We start from the raw sequence: 24,411 nt of genomic DNA, 5'->3' as shown, positions 1-24,411 counted from the left end.
AGCTCCAACCTCTAGGTGCGGCTGCCGGACAGTGTATACAGAGCCATCAAGACAGCAAGCAGAAAGCAAATGGCGGCTCCCGCGGAGTGGATTTTCGGCACAGAAACCACAGCCCCGCCAAGAATCCCAATCCACAAACTCTCCCTGTATAAAAAATATTCAAAAAAAAAAAAAAAAGAAAAAAAAGGCGGGGCGCACTGAGCTTTCTTTGCCTCCGGTACTTACAATCCACTGCTGATTACACATTCAGCTTCTCCGCCCGGAGCGAAGCGAAAGAGGAAGCAGATGGGAGCAAAGCGCCCGCGGCTCTGAGCAGCCAAGCGTCTCTTTTTCGATTTCTTTGTTCTTCCTGCTCCTTGGCAAAGTGGTCCGCTACAGATTAACGGTGAAAGGAGCTCTAACAGACTGTGCGAAATCTCTATTAAAGCCGCTGCTTTGAGCACCACGCTCAGCACTTCAGCAACCCCCGTACGCAGCGGCCATCTTCCACTACTGTATTTTAAAAAGTATTCAAAGCATGGAAATTTGGCAAAAAGAAGTCTACAAATCCTTTCGATGTCACATCAGCACATCATTCTGATAGGCCCCTCTCAGTATTAGTTAATTCCCTGAGAAAATATACCTTTCTTTAAATTGATTCTTAAAATTGATTCTGTGAGGCTATGTAAAACTTGTAGGTAAAAACTTGAGGCTGTGGATCAGTGGTAGTGCACTTGCCTCGCATGTGTGAGGCACTCGCTTCGATTCTCAGCACCACATATAATAAAATAAAGGTCTATCAACAACTAAAAATTAAAACTAAAAAAAATCTCAGATTTTTGTCCACAGAGTCAAATTATTACTGTTCAGTTAAAAAAAAAAAACAAAGAAAGAAAAACCCACAAAATTTAATTGCCCTTTAGGACTTTGATTAGTTTTGTCTCTAATTTATCCAATTCATTGTAGAATTCCATTCCCAACAAACTACATAATTATCTGTTTGTCAAAAAAGTTCTTTAAATCAATTTGTCATCTGTTGGTTCCATCACTAATGAGTCAAATGAATTTTTGACAAAGGCTCACAATGTATTTTATATAAATATCATGTTAACCTTTTGAAAGTTAGTCTCTGACAATATAACAAATTGCAAAGAAATGGAATAAGAAGCGATTTTATGCAGTAAGGGCCACAGGAAAGCAAGGTTTCACAGATGAAATGACGCTGAGGGACGTCTTGAGTGATGGACAGGATTTTACCAGTGGCTGTGAAAGAAAAGCCACTGAGAAGGCACAATGGCAGACACTTTCATGGTTACATGTAAGACTGACAGATTCCAACTTGGGTCAATTAAAATTGGATATTTTAGACCCATTTTATATAATCTAAATAAAATATTATCAAATAGGATACACCAATACCTGAGAATAATGATGCATTATGACCAAATAAAACTTATTCCAGGGGAAAGGGAGATTTAACATCTGAAAATCAACAAAATAAAACATCAAAAGGTACAGGGGAAACACCAGGTGATAACAATAAATGCATGAAAAAGTCAAAATTAAACCATGATTTCTAAGAGACATTAGGTAAAATAGAAATTACTTAAATAAGTTATTTCTCAAAAATCAATATCACATTAAGAACTAGACAGAGATGATGGCTACCCCCAGTATCATTCACTAATGATAGTAAATGCCACACCACACATTTTAGAAAAAATAAATACCATGTAAAAATCATTAGAAAAGTAAGACTTATCATTTTATTGATGAGACTATTAAAAAACACACACACAAGAGAAAATTAATAGGAATTTGTGAAATGAATAGGTACTGGATTTTTTAAATAAATTTTCCCTATTTATCAGTAATCACTGAGAAATGGAAAAAGGAAAGAATTTTTATTCTTAATGACAACAAAAACAAGAAATTGCATAGTAGTGCATTTAATAAGAATACCATACGAAGAAAATTTTAAATTCTATTGAAATATGCAAAATTGGATATGAAAAGGTATATACTAAGTTCTTGGATAGAATATTATAGGACTTCAACTTTAGCCTAGAGCTTGTTTATTTTCACTGAAGTTTCTGACACAATTTTACTCCTTGCCATAGAGACTCCCCCCATTTATATAATAAATGTATATCAAACAACTCACCTTGGCCTAAAAGAATATGTTTCCATCCCTGTCCTAAGAGCATCTATATATTATAGTTTTCCTTCTTTGAATGATAATGAAGAATATGTTAATTAACTGGCTTCTTTCTAATTTCTGCATTTTCCCTTTGGTCCACAACCCATTTGCAGTGTTACAGGGGTGTGGCAGCACCTCAGTTCAGGCAGCCTAGATAAAATCAGCTGGATGTGTGTAGGTCAAACTGCCCCAAGCTTGCCTAGAAAGACTGATCATGGTGTAGTCTGACATTGACTTCTTCACATCCCACTCTGGGTTGTTTTGCCTATAATTTCTGGAGACTAGTTTTGCCTCTAAGTGACAGCATGCACTTCCCTTGCTCAGTTAAAATAATGTTATGTTAAACCCAGTTTCCTTCCTGAATGCATTATCCAATGGGGGAAAAATGGATATAAAACATTATTTCATTTAAAGATTTCATGGTGTTGAAACTTTAAAGTTTTACAAAAGACAACTATTATTAATTTATCACAAATCTGTCATTTGAGCTTCCTAAAACAATCTGCTTCCCTTTGCATCATCTTCTTTAGAGTGTTTTGAGGAAAGGTGAGGATTTTTTTATTCACTTTTAATAAAAGCTTTAGCAACTTCAAATATCTATGTTGAAACCTTATCCTTTGGAAGCCCGTCATCCACATAAAACCATGGCAAAAGGACAGTCAGTGTAGATAATGAATCATTGGATCAGTAAATGGGAGCTGATTCTAAAGGAAATAAAACAAAACATCAAGAGCACTTCCCCCTCCTCTGAACCCTTGCCAAGGATACCTGCCTGCAGAGAATTGTTCCTCCCTGCAAAAAAAAAGTTGTTAATGAATACCCCCTGGATGGCTCTCTTCCTGCCCTTGGTCACTCCACCTTTTGCTCAGTAGGAAAGATAAGAGGAGGAGAAGGCATGAGAAGAAAGGAAATCTGAAATCTATAAAATGGGCAGGACACCCCCACTCCTTTGGGCACCAGCTATGGACCCCCTCCTCTACCTTGGCTTGGGAGACTGAGATAGGAGGATCAAGAGTTCAAAGCCAGCCTCAGCAATGGTGAGGTGCTATGCAACTCCGTGAGACCCTGTCTCTAAATAAAATACAAAATAGGGCTGGGGGTGTGGGTCAGTGGTCAGTGCCTGAGTTCAATCCCTAGTAACCACCCCCCCAAAAAAAGAACATCAGTTGATACTACAAAAAATAGCACTATCTGAGCAAAGCATCTTCTTTGGGAATAAAACAATTGCTGTCCAGGCAACAGTACTAACAGTACTATTTTTTATATCAATTACTAAATAAACAGCATTTTATTTAGTAATTTATATAAAAACTGTTCAAAATGGATCAACTAATACTCAACTACTTACTAATTAAGTACCATCAAGAAATACTTTACGTCATAAATATCAGCTGATAAAGACATTTTTATTTTTCTCACTAAACACAATGCTGTTTTTCAGCCTACTCGTCTTTTAGATCCCATTCCTTCAACTATAACCTTCATGAGCATCTACTATATGCCAAGCACTCATCCTCCTGTGTGTGTTTTATTTTATTTCCCAGATTTTTAAAAAGTTTTTTTATTAGAGTTTTATAGTTATACATAGTAGCTAGGTTCATCCCAACAAACTCATACATACATGGAGCCCCATCCTTCTTGAAAGACTCATGTGTTTAATATTTAGTGAGTTCTAGTCTTTTTTATATTTCAAAATGTACATTTCATGTCTGATAGTTTTATACAGAATAACATTCTTTGGGATGTTAAGCAGTAGACATGGTCACATTTTAAATCTAATTCAAGGCAAATTCATTTTAAGCAAATACGAAAAAACTTCTATCCTGGAGCAACTCAGATTTCCCTGTGGAATAGCTGTCCCCTAAAGTCTTTTATTAAAATCAATCCCAAACAAAGCTCAAACCAAAACCTTTTGCCATTCCAAAAACAACACTGAAGCCACTGCGAGTAAAATGCAACTTGCATGTTATACTCTATTAAATATTCCAGTAGCTTTATCAGAACACACGTGTCTGCCTGTTCAGGAAGGCAGGCTGTTTTACCTGTTTCCTGACTTTGACTTGTTTGGTCAACAAGGATGGAGGGCATTGGAAAGATCAGGACATTTGACAATGACTCAAACAAGTGCTGAAAACACGTGGATTTGGAATGGTTTCCTGCTTCTACACGAAGTATCATAGAAAGTTATTAAAATTCCCAGCTTTGGGATCCAGCTGGGGGAAGATGCTCTCAGCCAACAGGATCACTCACTTCACCCCAATAGCACTGGCCAAACTGGCCTCCTTCACCACTTCCTTTAACTTTGAGTGCTTAATTCATCGGAAGACAGCATTGATCCAAAGCTCTAAGTCCCTTGAAGGCATAGATTTTCTCACTGGAGTGTAATAGGAACCAACTGGAGTGCCTCCTGCTCACTCTTCTGGGAGTATGTTTATATGCTGCCCAGATATTTCTAAAACTGTGTTGTTTTAAAAACGTCTACTCCCTAATGGAAAGGTCTAAGAAATGACTCCTTCATTTTCTTCTTTAGAAAAAGTTAAACTGGTGTTTAAGATCTAAGAAAAAAATGCTACAGAAAAAAAAAATCTGGAACTGGGCATGTGGTTCAGTGGCAAAGCTCTTGTGTAGTCTGAGTGAGGTCCTGGTTTGATCCCCATAGCCACTAAGAAAACAAACCTGGCTCTGATTAAGAACTAGGTCACATCTCACATTAACACAGACCATGTTTTATGAGTGTTTCTTCAACTGTGATACTATAGAAGATGGTATCCTCTCTATGTAGTTGAATCCTGGAAAGATGGAGAGTGAGAGAGATGGCAGCAGTCTAAAACTGATTGCTGTAGTATCAGAGTTCTTGGAGAAAATTAAAAGGAGGGTTACAAAGGAAAGAGTGAAGGAGTCTGTTTCTCAGAAGTGAGAATTTGAAGTATGTTCTCTTTCTGTATCCATAGGGATCAGTCCCACGAACCCCCATGGATACCAAAATCTATGGCTGCTCAAGTTCCTGTTATAAAATGTCTTCTTACTTGCACATAACCTGTGCTCATCCACCCACATATTTTAAATCAACTCTAGATTATTTATAAAACCTGACATGACATAAATGCTATGTAAATAATTGTTATACTATATTGTTTAAGGAATAGTGAGAAGGAAAAAGTTTGTACATCTTCTAGTTCAGACACCATTTTTTTGTTCTGAATATTTTTGTTTCGAGGCTGATTAAACCCACAGTGTAGAACCCACCAATACAGAGGGCCACCTGTACTTAAAAGCAGAGACTCAGCTCCGCAATGAATGAATAAAAAGCATTACACGTAGAGTGCCAACTGTGTCTTTCATATCTCAGACCTCAACAAGTTTTCCCCCTCCTACTGAGAAAAATCCCATATACCAGGCCACACTGTCACACCCTTTCCATAAATCAAGGGGACCCAGCCTCATCTCGTAGTCCACCTTCACCTTTCCCACCTCAGCCTTCCCCTTAATAAGCTCTTTCTTAGAAAGACCTTGTGTAAGCCAATGCAATTTCATTGATGATAATTAGCTGAGAATAAAATGTAGGCATGGGTATTAACAGCTGTAGAGAATTGTGATGGTTAATTTTGTGTCAATTTGATTGGGACATGGGGTGCCCAGATTGAACATTATTTTTGTTATGTTTGTAAAGGTGTTTCCATATAAGATTAGTGTTTGAATTAGAGAACTCAGTAAGAAGATTGCTGTCCCCAATGTGGTGGGTAGTATCCAACCTGTCGAGAGCACGCATAGAAGAAAGAGATGAAGGATGGAGAATTTTCTCTTTGTCCAGAGAAAATTTCTGATTTGTCTAGGAATTCCCTTGGAGACAAAACAAGGCTGAAATTTTTGTTCCCCTGCAACACAGGTTTAAAGAACTGACAGCATGAGCTTTAATAATTTTCTGTTGCCCTTGAATGGGGTTTACCCTATGGGATTCCTATTCCACCACTGGTTTTCTCAGGACTCCAACTTGTAAAGGGAAGATCATGGGAATTCTTAGCCTCCATAAGTGCTTGAGCCAATTTTTAAAAATACATATGCCATAATTATAAACACACACATACAACACGCAAAGTATTTCTATTTCTCTGGAGAATCCTGTCAAGAATTTAATCTGAACTCCAGATTGCCTTCTAAAGATCATCTCAGAAAAAAAATTTTAAAGATAAAAAATAAATAAAATCATCTCAGAGAAGAAGACCACCAGACCAACATCTGAAACTTCCAGTGATTTGTCCAGGAATTCCCTTGGAGATATGTCGACACTTACACCCTCTTCCCTGCAACACAGGTTTAGAGAGCTGACATACATTTCTAAGTCTAAGGTCGAGTTTGTGCCAAGCATCTATAAAATAGATCCGAGACCTCTAAGACCTAGCTAATACCTCCTTCGAAGAAATTGGAAACTCAAAATAGTGACTATGGCTGGGACTATGCATAAGTCAAAATACCCAAGAAAAGGCTCAGCCTTGGCTTATACCTTTGTGACCACAAGTGGGTAGTGACAAGCTTGCCCATCAACATGCAACGCCTCCTTGTCCATTAGAATCAAGTCAGCCAAGCAGGAGGCATCCAAGGAGGACAGAGGAAAATATGGCCAGTCAGGAAACATTTTTGGATGCATGTGACCCACAGAAGTCAATGTAAGTGAATAGGGCCTGGATAAAACTCTGTGATTGCCAGAAATTAGAGTGGTGCTTCTGGATCCCTGCACTTGAATGGAAGAGCTCAAATGTACATAGAAACTCATACTGTGATAATAAGAAACCTCTGTTAAAAGTTAACAATCATAAACTAGGTCTATCATTCACACAAGATCAAAAAATGAGTCCATGAAAGTGTTTAATTCATTTAGACATTAAATAATTTGGTTCTATTACATTCACATTGATTATGTAAATCTATGGTAAGCACCTGTCCCTTGTTTCAGATATTCCCAGAAGAGCTGAAAAAAATCTGTGTCAACCAAAAGTGGAGTTACACAACAATATATCCAGACATTACTGACACTCCCACTTTCTTCCCACCAACTCTGAACGTCTGTACCAGCCTTCCTAGACTGTACCTTAATCCTACTATAAATGATTGAAGTTATTCCCTAGCTCCAGCCTCTGTCCCAAGAATTAAATAAAACCTCCATAATATTGTTCAAGTATGTTACTCTTGACATCCCTCTTACTATCTTTCTTTTGTCCTTTTTCTTCTTTTCTTGGACCTATTGCACAAGTTGGGTCTCTGGATTGCAAGTGATGAAAACCCAACTCAAATGTCTTACGTAAAAATAAGAATGCATTGGTCTATGTACCTAAAATGTACAGAGCACATTGCACTTCCATCTTCAAAAAGACCAGAGGCTCTGCTCCAGGCAGTGGTTGAGGAGGCAGGTTAACACACTCAAACCCTTGCCTCTCTCCTCAGTTTCCAACTCCAAGGCCCCTTTGGGTACTGCTATGCCCACATGTTGGGGACCAGACTATACAGACAACATCACAGTTGAAAAGGAAACTGGACTCTGGCTTCCTGCGAAAGCATTGTCATCCATATTAATCAGTTCCTTGAATCCCGTATGATTCCAGCTCCAGCATATTTCTAGTTCCTGGAATTTTCATTAAGTGGAAAAAATAGCCTGCTGTGGCCAGGCATCTCACTTTTTTTTTCCTCTAACAAATAAACGTTATAATACCCTATCCAATGGTATATTTCATGAAGCAACAGGAACAAACTATTAAATCAATGGAAGATCACAAAAAAATCCTAATAGCCTCAGTTATTCAAGTTGGGGATGCAAATCCCAGACCATTTTGCACCTCCTTAAGCTCCTTGGAATCTAGAAAATGCTACTTAGATGTACTGTTAATAGTAGTAGATGACAGATATGAACTCAAACTGTAGGTTGACAAGTGAGAGATTTGGAGATTTAATTTTTTTTTTAATCATTCAACAAATATTTACCGAGTTCCTGTGGTGTATTGGGCATTGTGCTAAGTGCTGGGTATACAACAGCACTTGGTTAAATCATATATCATAAATTGCCCATGGGGTAAAGTTTTTATTAAAAGAGCTCTACGATCAGATTACACTCCCCACTCCTATGTGGGTTAACCTGGGTGAAATTACTAAACCCTTAGATTCTTGCTGGTACTATAATTATTCAGTGCCCATCCAGCTGCATGCCAGATCCACCAAGATCTATTGTAAAAACACTCTCTGGGGCTGAGCCTCAGTCACACTAACCAAACATCCTTTCCAAAGGGTAACATCTTTGGTTTCAAACAAGGTCATCCAGAGGAATATTTCTTAGGGGGAGATTAATTTGTCAGACTACAGTTTTCAGAAGGACTTGAATCACTGTTTAAATAGTATCTGATAATAATGTCTTTAGAAAAACGTGTAATGTAAATGTCAAACTTCTGGTGTGGTTGTTTTCTGCATCTACATTCTAGCTCTTTGAACTGCTTTGCCTAGGCTTTTGATTTGCAAAATCTTGCTTCTTGCCATTGATATTTAATCTATCTACAGATTTGGAAGAGAGGTTAGAGGGGGAAGAAGCAGCATATTTTGCTGTAAGACAGACTGGAGCCTCAGGATTCTTTCCCATTCTATGATTTGAATGAAAGTGAAATGGATATAGGAATTTACATGTGGTTAAAGCATTCTTTTAGTACATCTAATTGTCTTGGTGCATGGGGGAAGCAGAGGATGGTTTGTGTAGGCCAGCTTGATATCAGTGAGGTTCCAAAAAGTCCAGACCTTTATCTTGTTAGTGGGTACACAAAGTGACAAAGCCTGATGAGAGGTCAATTCCCACCCAAAGAGATAGATCAAAACCAGGAAAGCATCATAAAAAGACAAATACTGAATGTTTCCACCTATATGATGTACTGAGAGTAGTCAGTTCAGAGAGTCAGAAAAACAGAATGGGGGTTGTGGAGGCCTGTGGGGAGAGCCAACAGGGGTTATTTAATGGGTACAAGTTTCAGTGTTGCAAGATGAAAAGAGTTCTAGAGATTGGTTGTACAGGGAAGTTCAAAATTTCCCTCTGAAAGTTATATACCCGATTTACTAAAAGAAAATGGCAATAGAAATAATAAAGGAAAAGAAATAATAAAGGAAAAGCCATAACAAATTTGTTTGATCATAGTTTTATGTGAGATGGAATATTAGGTTGAAGACCCAAAGACCCAAAGATGAACCATCTATTTTTATGTTTTGGATGGATCAGTGAAGCTTGGACTGATGCTTTGACATGTGATTAGGTAAAAAGGATATGACCTAGCTGAGCATGGTGGTACACATCTATTATCCCAGCAGCTTGGGAGGCAGAAGGATCACAAGTTCAAAGCCAGCCTCAGCAACTTGTCGAGGCCTTAAGCAGCGTAGTGAGACCCTGCCTTCAGATAAAAAGAATAAAAAATGGGCTGGGTATGTTGCTCAGTGATTAAGCACCCATGAGTTAAATTCTTATACCAAAAAAAAAAAAAAGTGGGGGGAGGTAGGCATGACCTAATCATAGCAGACTGAGAGGAAGCCTGGCAAGGCCTGTCCAGATTTTTCTTGGCCTCTTTATGCAGGATACCTTCCTCCCAGGTATGGGGCAGGACCCTTTCTGAAATGGGGGGCTCTTATGGCCTACAATCAGGGGATTATTTTATGGCCAAATTTTTAAAAAATTTTTAGTTGTAGATGAACATAATACCTTTATTTTTATGTGGTGCTGAGGATAGAACCCAGTGCCTCACACACACTAAGCAAGCACTCTGCCACAACCACAGCCACAATCACAGCCCAGTGGCCAATCAACTCTTACACAAAAAGGCAGAGGAACATTAAAGGAATACTTTGGGGGTTTGGGCTGGCTTTGGGGAGAAAGGGTTCTGCTATCTATGATCTGCCTTGGGGAAGAGTTGTTCTGGCTTTTGTGAGTGGCCTTGTAGGAGAATGAAGGATGAGACAGGAAGGCAGGCAAAGATCAGAGACACTTTGCTTCTGAGGCATCACTTTAGGGTACTTTGGTATTCACATAAAAATGTGACTGTGGTAAATTTTATTTTATGCCTATTTTACTGAAATTACATAATAAAAACCAAGCCAAGTATGTTGGTAAATCAAAAATGCTTTGGTGCTGACAAAAATGGAAACCAAACTCCCCCAAACAATCAGGAACAGAGTAGACATTGGATCATAGCAGGTTTTTCAGAGAAGGGCCAGAGCCCAGGGCTGTTTTCATAACCAGGATGTCGTATTCAAAATTTGCTTTCATTGAGAATTAATTGTGCAAGACCATCTGGTTGTCCTGGTTTAGGGGCTCCAGTAACAGCTGCTGGGAGCCACCAGTGATGCAATTTTTATTTCCTTGCCAGCGCACCCCATGTTAATTGTGGTAGTGCTGGCATATCTTTGCTGATGGTGTCACCAGTGATGCAATTTTTCCCAAGGAGCCATCAATTGGCTTGGTGTCGTGGCATTTCTGTACCCTCCTCCCTTCTGCTAGTGATGGTCTAAAATTTGGGGGCCAATGGCTATATGCTGGACCGGTAGTCAGTGACGGGTATGATCCAATTGCAGTGGTATCAACCTAAGACAGGAGGCTGACGCCTAAAGGTCAGTTTTCCGATGACGGGTAAGAACCATATGTTGAATTGGACAACCTACCAGGCACGGTCCTTAAGCCACATTGCTTGTTGTTTAATTAATCAGAAAGGGGGAGATGCTGGGAGCCATTAGCCAAATAGGTATGACAATTTCCTTGCCAGCGTACCCCATGTTGCTTAGTGGAAGGACTCGTGGAAATAGGACATTTTGCAGTGACATTGCATGTAGGTGACCTTGCTCAAGGACCAGGGCGGATCCGGGTTTAGGGCGTTCCCGGTTTAGGACATTCCAGGTTTAAGGTTATTCCTGCTGGGAATAGGGCATATCCTGCTGCCTGAGTTCCCCTTGAGTTCTCACGGGATTCAGACAGTATTTTTTGGGAGACAGAAGCCCAGTGGGGGTGGATTTGGGCAGAGAACGTGGATTCCCCCAGAACGTGATTGTAGACGGCTGGTGTGAGTTCGGGAATAAAGAGTTGCTGTTTGAATCTACAAGCTGTGTGGTGGCTCGTGATTTTGTGCCCAGCCAGACTGCGGCAACAGCAGCCATATTAGACACTAAGCAGTAAACACCTCCCATTCACACTAGAGAGAAGAGGCGTCTACCTCAGAGATAGAGGATTTCAACTTCTAGGTCCAACTTAAAAATAGAGCAAAACTTTTCAAATTGTACTTAACATATTGTTCCTTTAGACCTCACCAAATTGGACATGAATTTCAGAAAAAAATCCCTTCTTTAGTTATTGGTCCTCAGGAAATAAAAATAAGGAAAAGATTAAAATAATATGCCAAAAATATAATCAAAGAAGCTAGATACAGTGGTACACACCTGTAATTCCAGGTACTTGGGAGGCTGAGACAGGAGGATTATAAGTTTAAGGACAGCCTTAGTAATTTCCCAAGACCTTGTCTCAAAATAAAATTTTTAAAAAGGGGTTTGGGATGTAGATCAGTGATAGAGCACTTGTCCAGAGTATGCAAGGCCCTGGATTCAATCCTGGGGGATGGGGGGCGGGGACAACTAAAAAAAAGAAAATTGAGTGTTATATTGTACCATAAAAATTTTTACTACTTATTTAGAAACTCTTTGTAATGTTCACAATTTTGCCACTTGAAAATAATAATAGCTCCAAATTTAGACTAATAAAAATTTTCAGGCTATAACCCCATTATACTACCCACTTGAGAGCACCAGAAATATGCCCCCTGGAATTAAGTTCAAAGTTTGCAAAAATCAAAGACAAAACAATGTGCTTTTCCTCAAACTCTCCTTCTCAGTAAAGGCAACAGCCTCCTCTTCACCAGCCAGTTCTGAACTACTGAAGTCAAAGAAATTCTCCCAACCCACACCAGCTTGGTTGCCAAAGCCCTTCCACTGTGCCTTAGGGACACTGCCACACCCGTCTGTCCTTCCTCTCCATTGTCTCTGCCACGGTTTGAAGGTAGCCTTTAACATCAATCTGGTGCTTGGGATGTTCCCAGAGCTTACAAACAGGTTTCCACACAAACTTTAAAATAGCCACTGAGATATAAGCTTATAATCCCTCTTTACATGCCCTCAATGGCTCCCCAGTGTCCACCACTCAAAGTCCAAACAGTCTTAATTTTGTTCCTACACAATTGTTCTAAGACTTCCCTTTTAGTGCCCTAGACTTCTTTTGAGGTGCTTATAATTTGCCATATCCAACAATTCCCCATTTCCCAGACAGCCTAAGAAATGTTACACATCCATGCTTTGTTTGATAAAATAAATGAATAATACATGGAATAATTTGTTTTTACATGGCAATTTAATATTACATTTTAGACTTTAAAAGCAATAAAATTTTAAATATTTTATCTTTGAATTTTATTTTCAACCAGGAACCTCAAAGTTACTTATTTTCACATTTCTAAAAGTCAGTAGCTTTTCTCTTTTCCAGCAATGTCTAAGCAGAAATGGGGGTAGGATCTCATTCACATTAGCTACAAAACTATAGAATATTTGCCTATAAAAAATTACCAAGGGGCTAGGGTTGTCTTTCAGTGGTAGAGTGCTCGCCTAGAATGCATGAGGCACTGGGTTCAATCCTCAACACCACATAAGTGTAAAATAAAGATACTATGTCCACCTAAAAATAAAAAATAAATTTAAAAAATTTATCAAGAGTTTTCAGGACTTATATAAAAACATACATTTTATTGAAGGGCATGAAATTATTTCTGAATAAATTGAAAGATTTATCATACCTCTGGAAAGAAATAATTAAAAAGCAATTTTTCTAAAGTAACAAAATTTGATACTGAGTCACTCAACAAAACAATTTAGTATGTCTGCAAAGTTATATTTTAAATCTAGCCATATATATAATATATATGACGTTTTATTGCTTTTATAGGCTAAAATGTAATGATAGAGGAAATTGCCACATAAAAAACAAAAATGTCACATCTACACTTATTTTTTAACACCAGTGCTAGAAGGCATATTTGCCAGCTACAGAATATTACATGCAGTCATGCGGTATGGACGTTTCCTGGGCATTTCCAAGAATACTATAGAAAAAAATACATTCCTCTCTAGTGTGAATTATATTTTAATTTAGATTCCAATAGTGCCAAGCTGAGGACCAAGACTTTACACATAGGCCTTTGGGGGACATTCAGAATCCAAACTACAGCACTTTTAAGTGATTAGAATAGGAGTACAAAGAAGCAGTAGATAGTTTGAAGAAAGGATCCAAAAATACGTCAGACCTAAGGAGAACCAGTCCTCAGGGAATCAGAGAATTTAGAGAATGATAACAGGACTAAATAATTATCAGTATCTGGTTCCCTATATTTTGGGGCTTTTTACTATGGAATTTTTGCTATTCATATTTAGAGCTAGTATTTGTCAATTCCTACAATGTTACAAGAATTATCTTCTGGATATTAAAGTTGATAAATTTCACTAGTAATTATTAATTTTAAAAGAAAATATTTATTAAGCACTTTCTACATGCCATGTATTATGCCAAGGGTTTTGGGGGATTGGGTTTTTTTTTGTTTTTGTTTTTGTTTTGTTTTGTTTTGTTTTTTGGTACCAAGGCCACTGAGCCACATCCCAAGCTTTTTTTTTTTTTTTTTCTAAGCACTCCATTAAGTTGCTGAGGCTGGCTTTGAATTTGTGATCCTTCTGCCTGAGCCTCCCAAGCTGCTGGGATTATAGGCATGTGCTGGGGGTGCCAAGGGTGTTATGTACTTACAGTTCACATTTCATCCTTGAAATAACCATATGGGTTACCAATTCATTCTTTCATCAAGTGTTTGTTTTTCCTTCATATGCATCTAAATTGTGTGAATTGTATAAAAGAATATTGTGAGTTATGTATGCACACATGGAATGTCTATATTCCAGTCCCTGGTCTCTGCAGATACAGCAATGAGTGAAATATTCAAGAGCCCTGTTCTCAAGAAGCTTTAGCAAGAAGACAATCAAAAAAGCAAGTAAGTATACAGAATATCTAATGGTTATAAGTGAAGAAAAACAAAGAACAAGGAAGACAAAGGTATGGTGCAGAGCATGGCTACAGGGGATCTTTTACATAGGTGATTGAAAAGGTCTCTCTGAAGGGACATTTTAGCAGAGACCTGAAAAGAGATGAGAACAGAATTTTTTCAAGCAGAAGTAACAGAGATAAGTGCCACTACCAGCAAATGAGGAATGAGGAACAAGAGTGTCCTCATACATACACCAAATTTGTTCTATATTTCACTGTTCCCCTTCAGTTAAACAGTATAAGACAACTTGGAAAAAATGATCACAATACATAAAATTTGGGTCATTTATGTTTGTATTTACAGAATCTCATGCCTTTTATTACAAAATTAACAATATTTTAAACCACTCAAATAAAAGAGAAGCATGTTAAGAAAAGGTAAATGTGCTTATGGTTTAGATGTGAGGTGTTACCCAAGAGCTCACGTGTGAGACAATGCAATAAAGTTTACAGGTGAAATGACTGGGTTATGAGAGCATTGACCTAATCAGTGCATTAATCCCCTGATTAACTGGATGGTAACTGTAGGAAGGCAGTGTGGGCTGGAGGAGGTGTATCACTCGGGGGATGCTTTTGGGGTTTATATTTTGTCCCTGGTGAGCAGAGCTGCTTCCTGGTGGCCATGTCCTCAGCTATTGTCCTCTTCCACCATTATGTGCTGCCTCACCTTGGGCCCAGAGCAATGGAGCTGGTCATCTATGGACTGAGACCTCTGAAACTACCACATAAACTTTTCCTCCCTTAAAACTGTTCTTGTCAAGTCCTTTGGTCACAGTAGCAGAAAAGCTGACTAAAACGGTCCTTTAATCCAACTTTCCAAAAGTTACTGTGAATCATAAGTGTGTCCTTTCAAAGATTTTTGCCGTTCTAGAATACTGTTACATAGAAGTTAGGAAAGCAATTTCATAATATCTACTAAAATTAATTGTAACACCAATTGACAAACCAATACCCCTGGTTTTAAATAACAAAATTCAAGTGAAAATGGCACATATACTTCCAGCGGAGGCAGTAAAAAGCCTACCCACAGTTCTCCAGTTTCTCTCTTACCCAGCTCTGAAATGGTGGAGCCCTCATCAGCTTTCTTGATGGTATAAACAGAGCCTTCTCCTCCCCGATTCCTGGTTTGCATTGTGAGAAATCAACTATTATGTTAAATTTCTGACACTTGAGGATCACCTGTTATTGTAGCACAACTGAATTCATCCTAATACAGAAACTAATATAAAAAATTAAAACTTAGTTTTCCTGGCTTCTAAGTGTAGGCACTAGATTCAAACTCAACTTAGTTTGAGTGTAGAGTTTCTTCTCCATCATATTGTTTTAAAAAATAAATTATATATATGGGATTGTCGGGAGCCTCTCTGGACAGGAGCTATGTACACATATTTAAGTCCTGAGTAAAGAGGTACTGAACAGGTATTGCACCCCTTGCAATGTGTTTGGACTTTACCTCCACTCAGATAAGAGAGGTGCAGCTCCAGGAGTGGGCATCACCTGGAGTTTGGATTACATCTAGCCCTTTTGGGGATAGAATGTTCTGTGGATTTTCTCTCTCCACTAATAAAACCCAGGTTCAAGGCGTGTTCCTCCTCTTTCTTGCCTGCCATGCCTCCATTGTGGGAGCTGTGGCTGAGGAGCAGTCACTGAACCCAAAGAAAAGGTACTTTCTATGTGTGTGTCTTTTTCGTCAGCCCAAATTCACTTGAATGACCCTGACCAGTTTAGTGGTATGTCATGACATGGGATCTTAATAAAGAGTCTGACAAAATAGGTATCACTAGCCTTATTTTTACAGAGGAGGGAATTGAAATTCAATGTTGGGCAAAAGAATCAATACTGGGAAGTATACTTGCATTTCAGTTTTTCAGTTTATATGGTTTTGGACTAAAACATTTGCAAAAACTATCTCACTTAAAATATTCTTATACCACTTTTAAAAATCTCATGTGTTAGACCAACCACCTAAACATTCCCTCCTCCTGAATCAACCTAGAGATGCCCCTTTACATACAATGGGGTTTCACCCCAGTAAACCCATGATGGGTTGAAAATGTCTTAAGTCATAAATGCATTTAATATGCCTGGCCTACTAAACATCACAGCTGAGCTGTGGGGTATCAGTTGTTTACTTTCATGTGATCTCAAGGTCCCCTGGGAGCTGTGGCTTGCTGCTGCCCAGCATCTCTAGAGACTATCATACCACATATCGCCAAACCACCAAAAGATCAAAATGTAAAATTCAAAGTTTGGTTTCTACAGAAGGCATATTGCTTTTTTGTGCCATCACATAGTCAAAAAATGTTAAGTGGGACCATCATAAATGGAGGACAGTCTGCAGGGCAGGGGCACTAGGAATTGGTCAAGAGGGAACATACAGCAACATGCCCCCATAACTCAAGGACTCTTCCCAGCTTTATCCACCAGTCCACTCTCCAAGAAGTACAAGATAGGAAAGGCTACTGGCATAGAGAATTCCAAATAAAGTTTACCAGTTATCTAGGAAAAGACACTGTCATCAGGACTAGGATCCTAGAGTACTTGCCCTGGAACATTAGGGAGTGGGTCAGCAGCGTCTCTGATCAACCTCTGGCAGAGCAGATAGAGGTCATTTTCTAATAGCTCAGTCTGGCTATTTTACCTCACACTAATAATTTGTGATTGTCTTACTGTGGATTGCTGGATGCAAGCTTTAGTTTGTATCAGAATCAACTGGAAACTTGCTAAAGCAGATTTCTGGACCCATCTTAAAGTCAGATTCAGCAGTTCTGTGGTAGAACTGAACTGGTGTGGTAGTTCTATGCTGAGAAATTCCATTCTAGCAAATTCCTGGGGTGAAGCTTGAGGGAGACCAAACTGAAAACTATGCCTTAGGGATTCTGGGAAAGACTGAGAATACAGAGAAGAAATAACCATAAAAGAAGGGGGAGAAAAGTATTTTTTTTTCCTGAACTGATGAAAAAATTCAGTACTATAGTAAAAAAGTACCCTGATAATCAAAATATATTAAAAGAAAATATATCCAGAATATCCTGGTGAGACTTTTGGATTTCAAAAATAGGATAGACCTAATGAAAGGACAAAATAAATATATTACAATAGAAAAAACATATAGATATGGTATAATCTCCAAAGACTCCATTGAAAGACTGTAGCCTTAGAATTTAATACAGAACTAAATTATCTTTCAAATATGAAGGCAAAGAATAATTCTTTTGAATATTCAAGGACTCAGAAAATTTATCTTTATTATTACTAAAAAATGTTATTTAAGGATATCTATCAGCAAAATGGCTTAAAGTCACCAAAAAGTTAAAAGGAAAAAAAAAATGGTATTTTGAGATGGCAGGGAGCAATGAGGCCAGTGGGAAAAACTTGACTTTAAATAATTTTTAATAATATTATAATTTTAATATAAGAAAGGACTCTGCAAAAAATAAAAGGGACAATATATTTTACAAGTTCAAACTAAAATTCTAAATGATCAATAAGATCTCTACTTCTCATTTATGCAGCATAAAGAAATACAAGTGCCAAGGTTCTTCAATAAAACAGGCCCAAGCTATTTTTATAGACAAGATTAAATTAACAAAACTTCTGGGTGATCAAAAGATAGAGTTCAAACTTTATAAATTTACTTGCAGTACTATTTATTATAGTTATTATACAGTTGAACTTGATTTTTTTTTCCTTTCTGAAGGAAAATAAACACATCCCAAGAACACTTTTATCTATTTTATGCCTTTATCCTTTAATATTATAGTAAATGTTTTACAGATGAATCCTCTAGTTCCTTCAAAAATACTTTATGGAGAATTGAAAAATACATCAGATTATTTCAAGAAATAATCTTTTATAAGCATTGACAACAAAATAAAAGGCAAACAAGTTGTTTTCTGTTCCTTCCTATTTCAATTAATTTTATCAAATAATCTCACCTATCAAAAGTGGAAGTCTCAGAAGCAAGAAACATCGACTCCTCCCCTTCCTCCCCCTCCCATCCCCAGAATAGTCACCTGCTCACATTCCATTGCCCTCCCAGAACTTTCTGTTCCCAGAGTTTAGGTGCTTGTTCCCTCTCCCTGAACCATCACAAACTTCAGGGTAGCTGGATTTCTAAAATTCATCCCCTGCCCACCTCCTACAATGGCATCTGTTGCCCCAGAGTAAAATCCAAATGTTCCATAATAATCAAGGCCCCCAAAACATAGGCTCCTATCTCAATTTCCCATGCTACTCTCCCACTTCTTGTCTCTAGCCACACCCCTACCACTACCTAAACACACACTGCAATTATTCACCTTCATTTACACTTTTTCTCTACAAAGAATACCTTTTCCTTACCTGATTGCTTTCAAATTTTTCCTTTCCATGAATTGTTGGCTCCTTGCAAGTAAAACAAAATAATAGTAACCTTTTTCACATCTATGTACAGTACTACTTCATTTTTACATTTGCTACATCTCCCACCACAGATCATCCTGCAGGAGTCTTATTTATGCATCTAAGGAAAGGGATTGTACCTTCCCTTCCATAACAGAGCTTTTATATTGGATCGTGATCAATAAACTTTTGCTGAATTGAACTCAAAAGGGCCAAGATGGAGAGAAAAATGAAGGTTTGAGAAAAGGATATTCTATTAAAATAAAAGGCTATCATTCTAAATTTGAAAAAATTCTAAAATCATTTATGCTACAAGGAGTCTATCAGTTGCTGATTAGGCTGAAGAAAAATTAATCCCTAAGCAAAAAGAGCAATGACAGAAACATTTCTATCCTTATGACCATTTTTATTTCCAAATATTTTTTAATACTATTTTCTTAGGACTTTTCCAAGAAAAAAAAAAAAAAAGGAGTGACTAGAACTCAAGTCATGTTGTCCACATGCTATCCAGTTAGTATCCATGCACAAGCCATTAACCACAGGGAGCCTCCCTGTGACCTACAAGTAGTGGGGGGAGGAGAAGGGCAAGGGAGAGCCAACTGAGGTCACTATGGGATGATTCTGTCAGTTTCTCACCACCTCTATTCCAAGAATATTATTCAGGAAATAGATTCTATTAATTAACATCCCCCTCTGCCAACCCCCCACTGTGAACCCCCCCAATGTATAACAGATGATACCCACACCAGCCAGGGATCAGAAATGCCATGTGTTCTATCATAAGTGAATGGTTATATAACATAGTGAAGAGAACAAGCTGTGGATTTAGATCCTGATATACTTCTTACTAGTTTATGAAAATTACTTAACCTATCTGCTTCAGTTTCCTCACCTCTTAAACATAACAGCTGTACCCACCAGGCCTTTTTCTATTACTGTATCATTCAACACACACGTACACACACACACACTCTAAATGTATATGTAAAGGATGGTAATTACTGGATAGAGTAAACACTCAACAAATACTAGTTTCCATTATTCTCATCTGTAAGCAAAAATAACTGAAAATGGTAGCAGACCTTGAATCAGCAAGCAGTCTTCATGAAACAGTAGTGGAATGGCACGTGGCACATTCTCAAGGAAGAAAATGGCAACTGGTGACAAGAAGGTTCTGTTTTTAATAGGTTTTCTTTTTAATATTTTCTTAGTTGTAGATGTGTCTTTATTTTTATGGTGCTGAGGATTGAACCAAGTGCCTCACACGTGCGAGGCAGGCACTCTCCCACTGAGCTACAGCCCCAGCCTCTTTATAGGTCTTAATGAGAGTTAATTGTAGCCGAATGTTAAGTGTGTCCTAATCATTAGACACTACAGACCTACGATTGGGCAGTCAGGAACTAGTTGTGCAGGTTAAAAATCTAACTCAGGAAAACAGCTGTAAAAGCTCAAAACTCATTCAAACTCACAGAATCTGTTGTAAAAGCTTGAAACTCATTGTTACTGGGATAAAAATCCAGAGCCAAGAGCCTATTTGTTGGTCTTCCCTTCCAGGACTCAGTGTTACTGGGAAAGGATGAAAGTCCAGAGCCCATTGTTTGCCTTCCCTTCCTCCCCTCCCAGATCACACTGTCCTCCTTTTCTCTCTAGGGACTGTCATTTCCCTTTTCTTGGGGAATGTTATTTTCCATGTCCTTCATCATTATTGTTCTAATTACAATAAAGGCATAAAAAAGAGGCCACAGCTAAAATCAGTAATATAGACACTTAATTCATATTTTCATTAGGAACATTGGCATACATAATCATGAAGACTCAAAAAGTAGTAAGAAAATCCAGATCTGTACTCAAATTAATCTGACAAAAGTTCCAAATATCTTTATTCATGAAATATCTTATTCATGAAACTTAATATATTCGTTTTCATCTTACTCTCAAGAAGTATATTGAAATTCAATTGATCTAGTATTTCTACCCCTTCTTCATCAAACAACTGTTGGCATGGCACCTTCTCCTCCTTTTACCAATAGTCTTAGGGAACAGTAAACAGGTGAAGGGGGAAGTTAGAGGCTCACAATCCATGATTAATTTTGGCAAAAGGAAAACACTCTAAACCAGAAAAACACCAGAGAAGCTGCCACATGGCCACTTTCTTACTAATTATTCATTGATTTTAATGAACAATAAAGTGAAGCAGCACAGAATAAGGAAAGGCAACTTAAATTTGGAATAGTTGAATTTCTACAACTCCTGAGATTTTTATCTGTATGCCCAAATGGTAAAATAATCAGCAGATTCCACAAAATAAAACAAGTCATTTGATTTTTAGCAAAAAAAAAAAAAAAAAAAATTGGCTTCATAGTGGTATTGGAAAGTTTTAGAATAAATTTTATTAGCCTGAAAAAGACAGTAAATGAGCATCCCAGCTGTTATTCCATGAAATAAAGCAATGTGATTGTCTTTGTTATTCCTGCTTTATGTTATACTGTTGTACATATGGACACATATAAATCTATATATACACATACTCTCAAGTGCCAAATAGTCCTTCCCCAAATTCAACTTTTAAAATATATTAACTTTACAGAGTTTGACTTGAGGGGAAGGTGGCAGAGTTCCTAAAGGAACAAGGTATACTAATATATTTTAATGACAGTCTTTGCATGTTTGACTCCCAGAACTATTGTTTTTCCATTTCTGGAATTCCTATCAGAAATGTATCCTCTTAAAATAAAAAAAAATTAATGAAATAAAGACAATGCCTGTTGATTCTCTAAATGTCTCACACTCATTATGGCTTCTACAGTGAAACCAGCAATCATATAAATGATAATTTGGCATGGTGGTAATACACACATACTAGGGATTAGAGACAAATGAACATTCCATAGAAAAAAGCATTAGAAAGCCAAGAGCCCCATTTTTGATGTATCGTCAGATCTCTGTAGTCTCCAGCCCAAAAGGCCACAGGAATATGAAGAGGCATGAAAGCTGTATTCAATAATCTCCTTACTCCAGTGAGCATTAATTATATATGTGGCATGTTGCATGACATAGATTTTCTTCATGCTGCCTCTATTGGGAAAGACAGTCTCCTGCACACAATATTTCAGCTCCCACTTGGCTGCATAAGAACAGTCCTTGGACCTGGCATATTTCCTTACCAAGAGATAGAGTCTCAGAGCTTTGTGTGGGGCTTCTTGCCTTGTGTGGATTGGTACTCAATGTGCACTCCTTTGTTCTACTTAAGTGTTTGTGTCATATGGCTCCTGGCTCTACTGGTATATCTGTCCCCTTCATCTTGCCACATAAGAAAGGTGCCAGCAAGCCAAGGGCCCTGTTCAGCTGCCAAGAATGACCTACTGGCCCTGGTGAACCAACGCCCACTCCTAAAGCTGATCTTGCTCCGACTCTTCTCTATGTGAGGAAAGCACTGCTCCACCCAGTGCTTGATTGCACTGTGTTTTCCTTGGCAACTCCAATACCAGGGTTCAGTGGGCAGAAGTGTTGCACTTTTCGTCCTGGTTAAAGGCAGCAGATGCCATTTGCTCCACACCCTCAGGTTTGGGATTTTTTTCACTCTCTCTACATGGGCCTCACCGACTTAGAAGAAGTCAGATCCTAAGGTTTTGAACATGGAAACATTACGTAGTTGAAAGCAATCAGAAAGTTTCATTTGTTAGGTAACTTTCTAATGTCTAACCATATGAAACAGCAGTTTTTACTTATGCTTGTGTGGGTGCTTTGATTTTTCCCAGAGGAAGATATTAGGAAAAGTTGTGAGAGCTAATAAAAGCATGATACTCTACTTAAGAATGTTTATAAATCATCACTCTATAAACACAGAAATTATCATGTAGGACTCTACTTGGTAGATTGCACAAAACAATAAAAAAATATTTTGAAGTAGTGCCAATTTAATATCTGAATATTTTCTTAAAAATAAGCAACTCATGACTGTAATGGTGGCCAAAGGATTTTGTTATTGTAAATTTGTCAGTGAACACTTCAGAACAATCTGGGATCATAAGTAAACTTCTACTATCTCCTGTGTTCCTAGGAACAAGACATGTATGTGTGGACATGTTCAGTGCCACACCACAATACTATCAGCACATGAAACCATCTGAGATTTCTTAATTGTGCTAAAATGTGATTTTCATTTACAAAAATATGAGGAAGAAAACATAGTATTTGGTTTGGGCATAGCTGGCCTTGTTTAAGAGAAAAGCTCCTCCATTAGAACTTTATGTTCCCTTATGAAATATTAAACCCTTCTAAGATGTGGCAATTGCTCTGCAAAGCATACTATGAAACTTTCCAAGGAGAAGCAGTAAAGATGTTTTAATAACTCAACATCCTTAAACATAACTAGTAGGAAAACAATTGGAAAAGTCAACTATTATTGCCAGACTTTATACATTAATTTAAACCTTTGTTCCATCAGAAGTGTTTGTTGAAGGTGTGGAATGAAAATATTTCATGATATATGCTATGAATCATGTATATATACACACATGCATGTAAAAAGTTCTAAGTATTATGAAATGCAAATTCCCAGCCAAACCATATTAAAAACTACTTTGTTTGAAATTTTAGAGTAGTTTTAATTTTCATTTCTCTAATTACTAGAGATTTTGAACATTTTTTCATATATTTGTTGATTAAATGTATATCTTCTGAGATTGCATCTCACACCAGTCAGAACGGCAGTTATCAAGAATACAGACACCAATAAATATTGGCGAGGATGTGGCCACATACACATTGCTGGTGGGGACTGCAATTTGGTGCAATCACTCTGGAAAGCAGTATGGAGATTCCTTAAAAAACTTGGAATGGAACCACCATTTGACCCACTTATCCCACTCCTTGGTTAATACCCAAAGGACTTAACATCAGCATACTATAGTGGCGCAGCCACATCAATGTTTATAGCAGCTCAATTCATAATAGCTAAACTGTGGAATCAACCTAGATGACCTTCAACAGATGAATAAAGAAACTGTGGTATATAACACAATGGAATATTACTCAGCATTATAAGAGAACAAAATATGGTGTTTGCAGGTAAGTGGATAGAGTTGGAGAATATCATGGTAAGCGAAGTAAGCCAATTGCAAAAAACCAAAGGCCAAATGTTCTGATAAGTGGATGCTGATCCATAATGCAGGGTGGGGGACATGGGGAAAATGGAGGAATTTTGATGAGGCAAAAGGAGAGAGTGTATGGGGGCAGGAAAGATGGTGGAATGAGATGGACATCATTACCCTAGGTACTTGTATGACTGCACATATGGTATGACGCTACATCGTGTACAACCAGAGAAATGAAAAATTGTGATGCAATTGTGTACAATGAATCAAAATGCATTCTGCTATCCTATATGCCTAATCAAAACAAATTAATAAAAAATTTTAAAAAACTACTTTGATATGTGTTTTAATATATGTTCCTTTCATGTAGCAATTCTTTATAAAACCCAGTTTAGAGTAATAGATTAAGAAATATATATTTTCTGTCATCAATAAATTTGCTATTTTTTTCCATTTTACCCAAATTATATTAAATTCTAAAAGAAATCTTGAATAGTTGCCATATTTTGGTAGGAAAAATATATTTAAGGAAAAATTTTTCTAGTTGACAATACTTTGTGAATAAATAATAAATGCATAAATAAAATTTAAAAATAAATCTAAAACTTAAATTGAATCCT

This window comes from Marmota marmota, unplaced genomic scaffold (genome assembly GCF_001458135.2).
Source record: "Marmota marmota marmota unplaced genomic scaffold, marMar, whole genome shotgun sequence".
NCBI lineage: Eukaryota > Metazoa > Chordata > Mammalia > Rodentia > Sciuridae > Marmota > Marmota marmota.
This window is presented reverse-complemented; position numbering follows the sequence as displayed.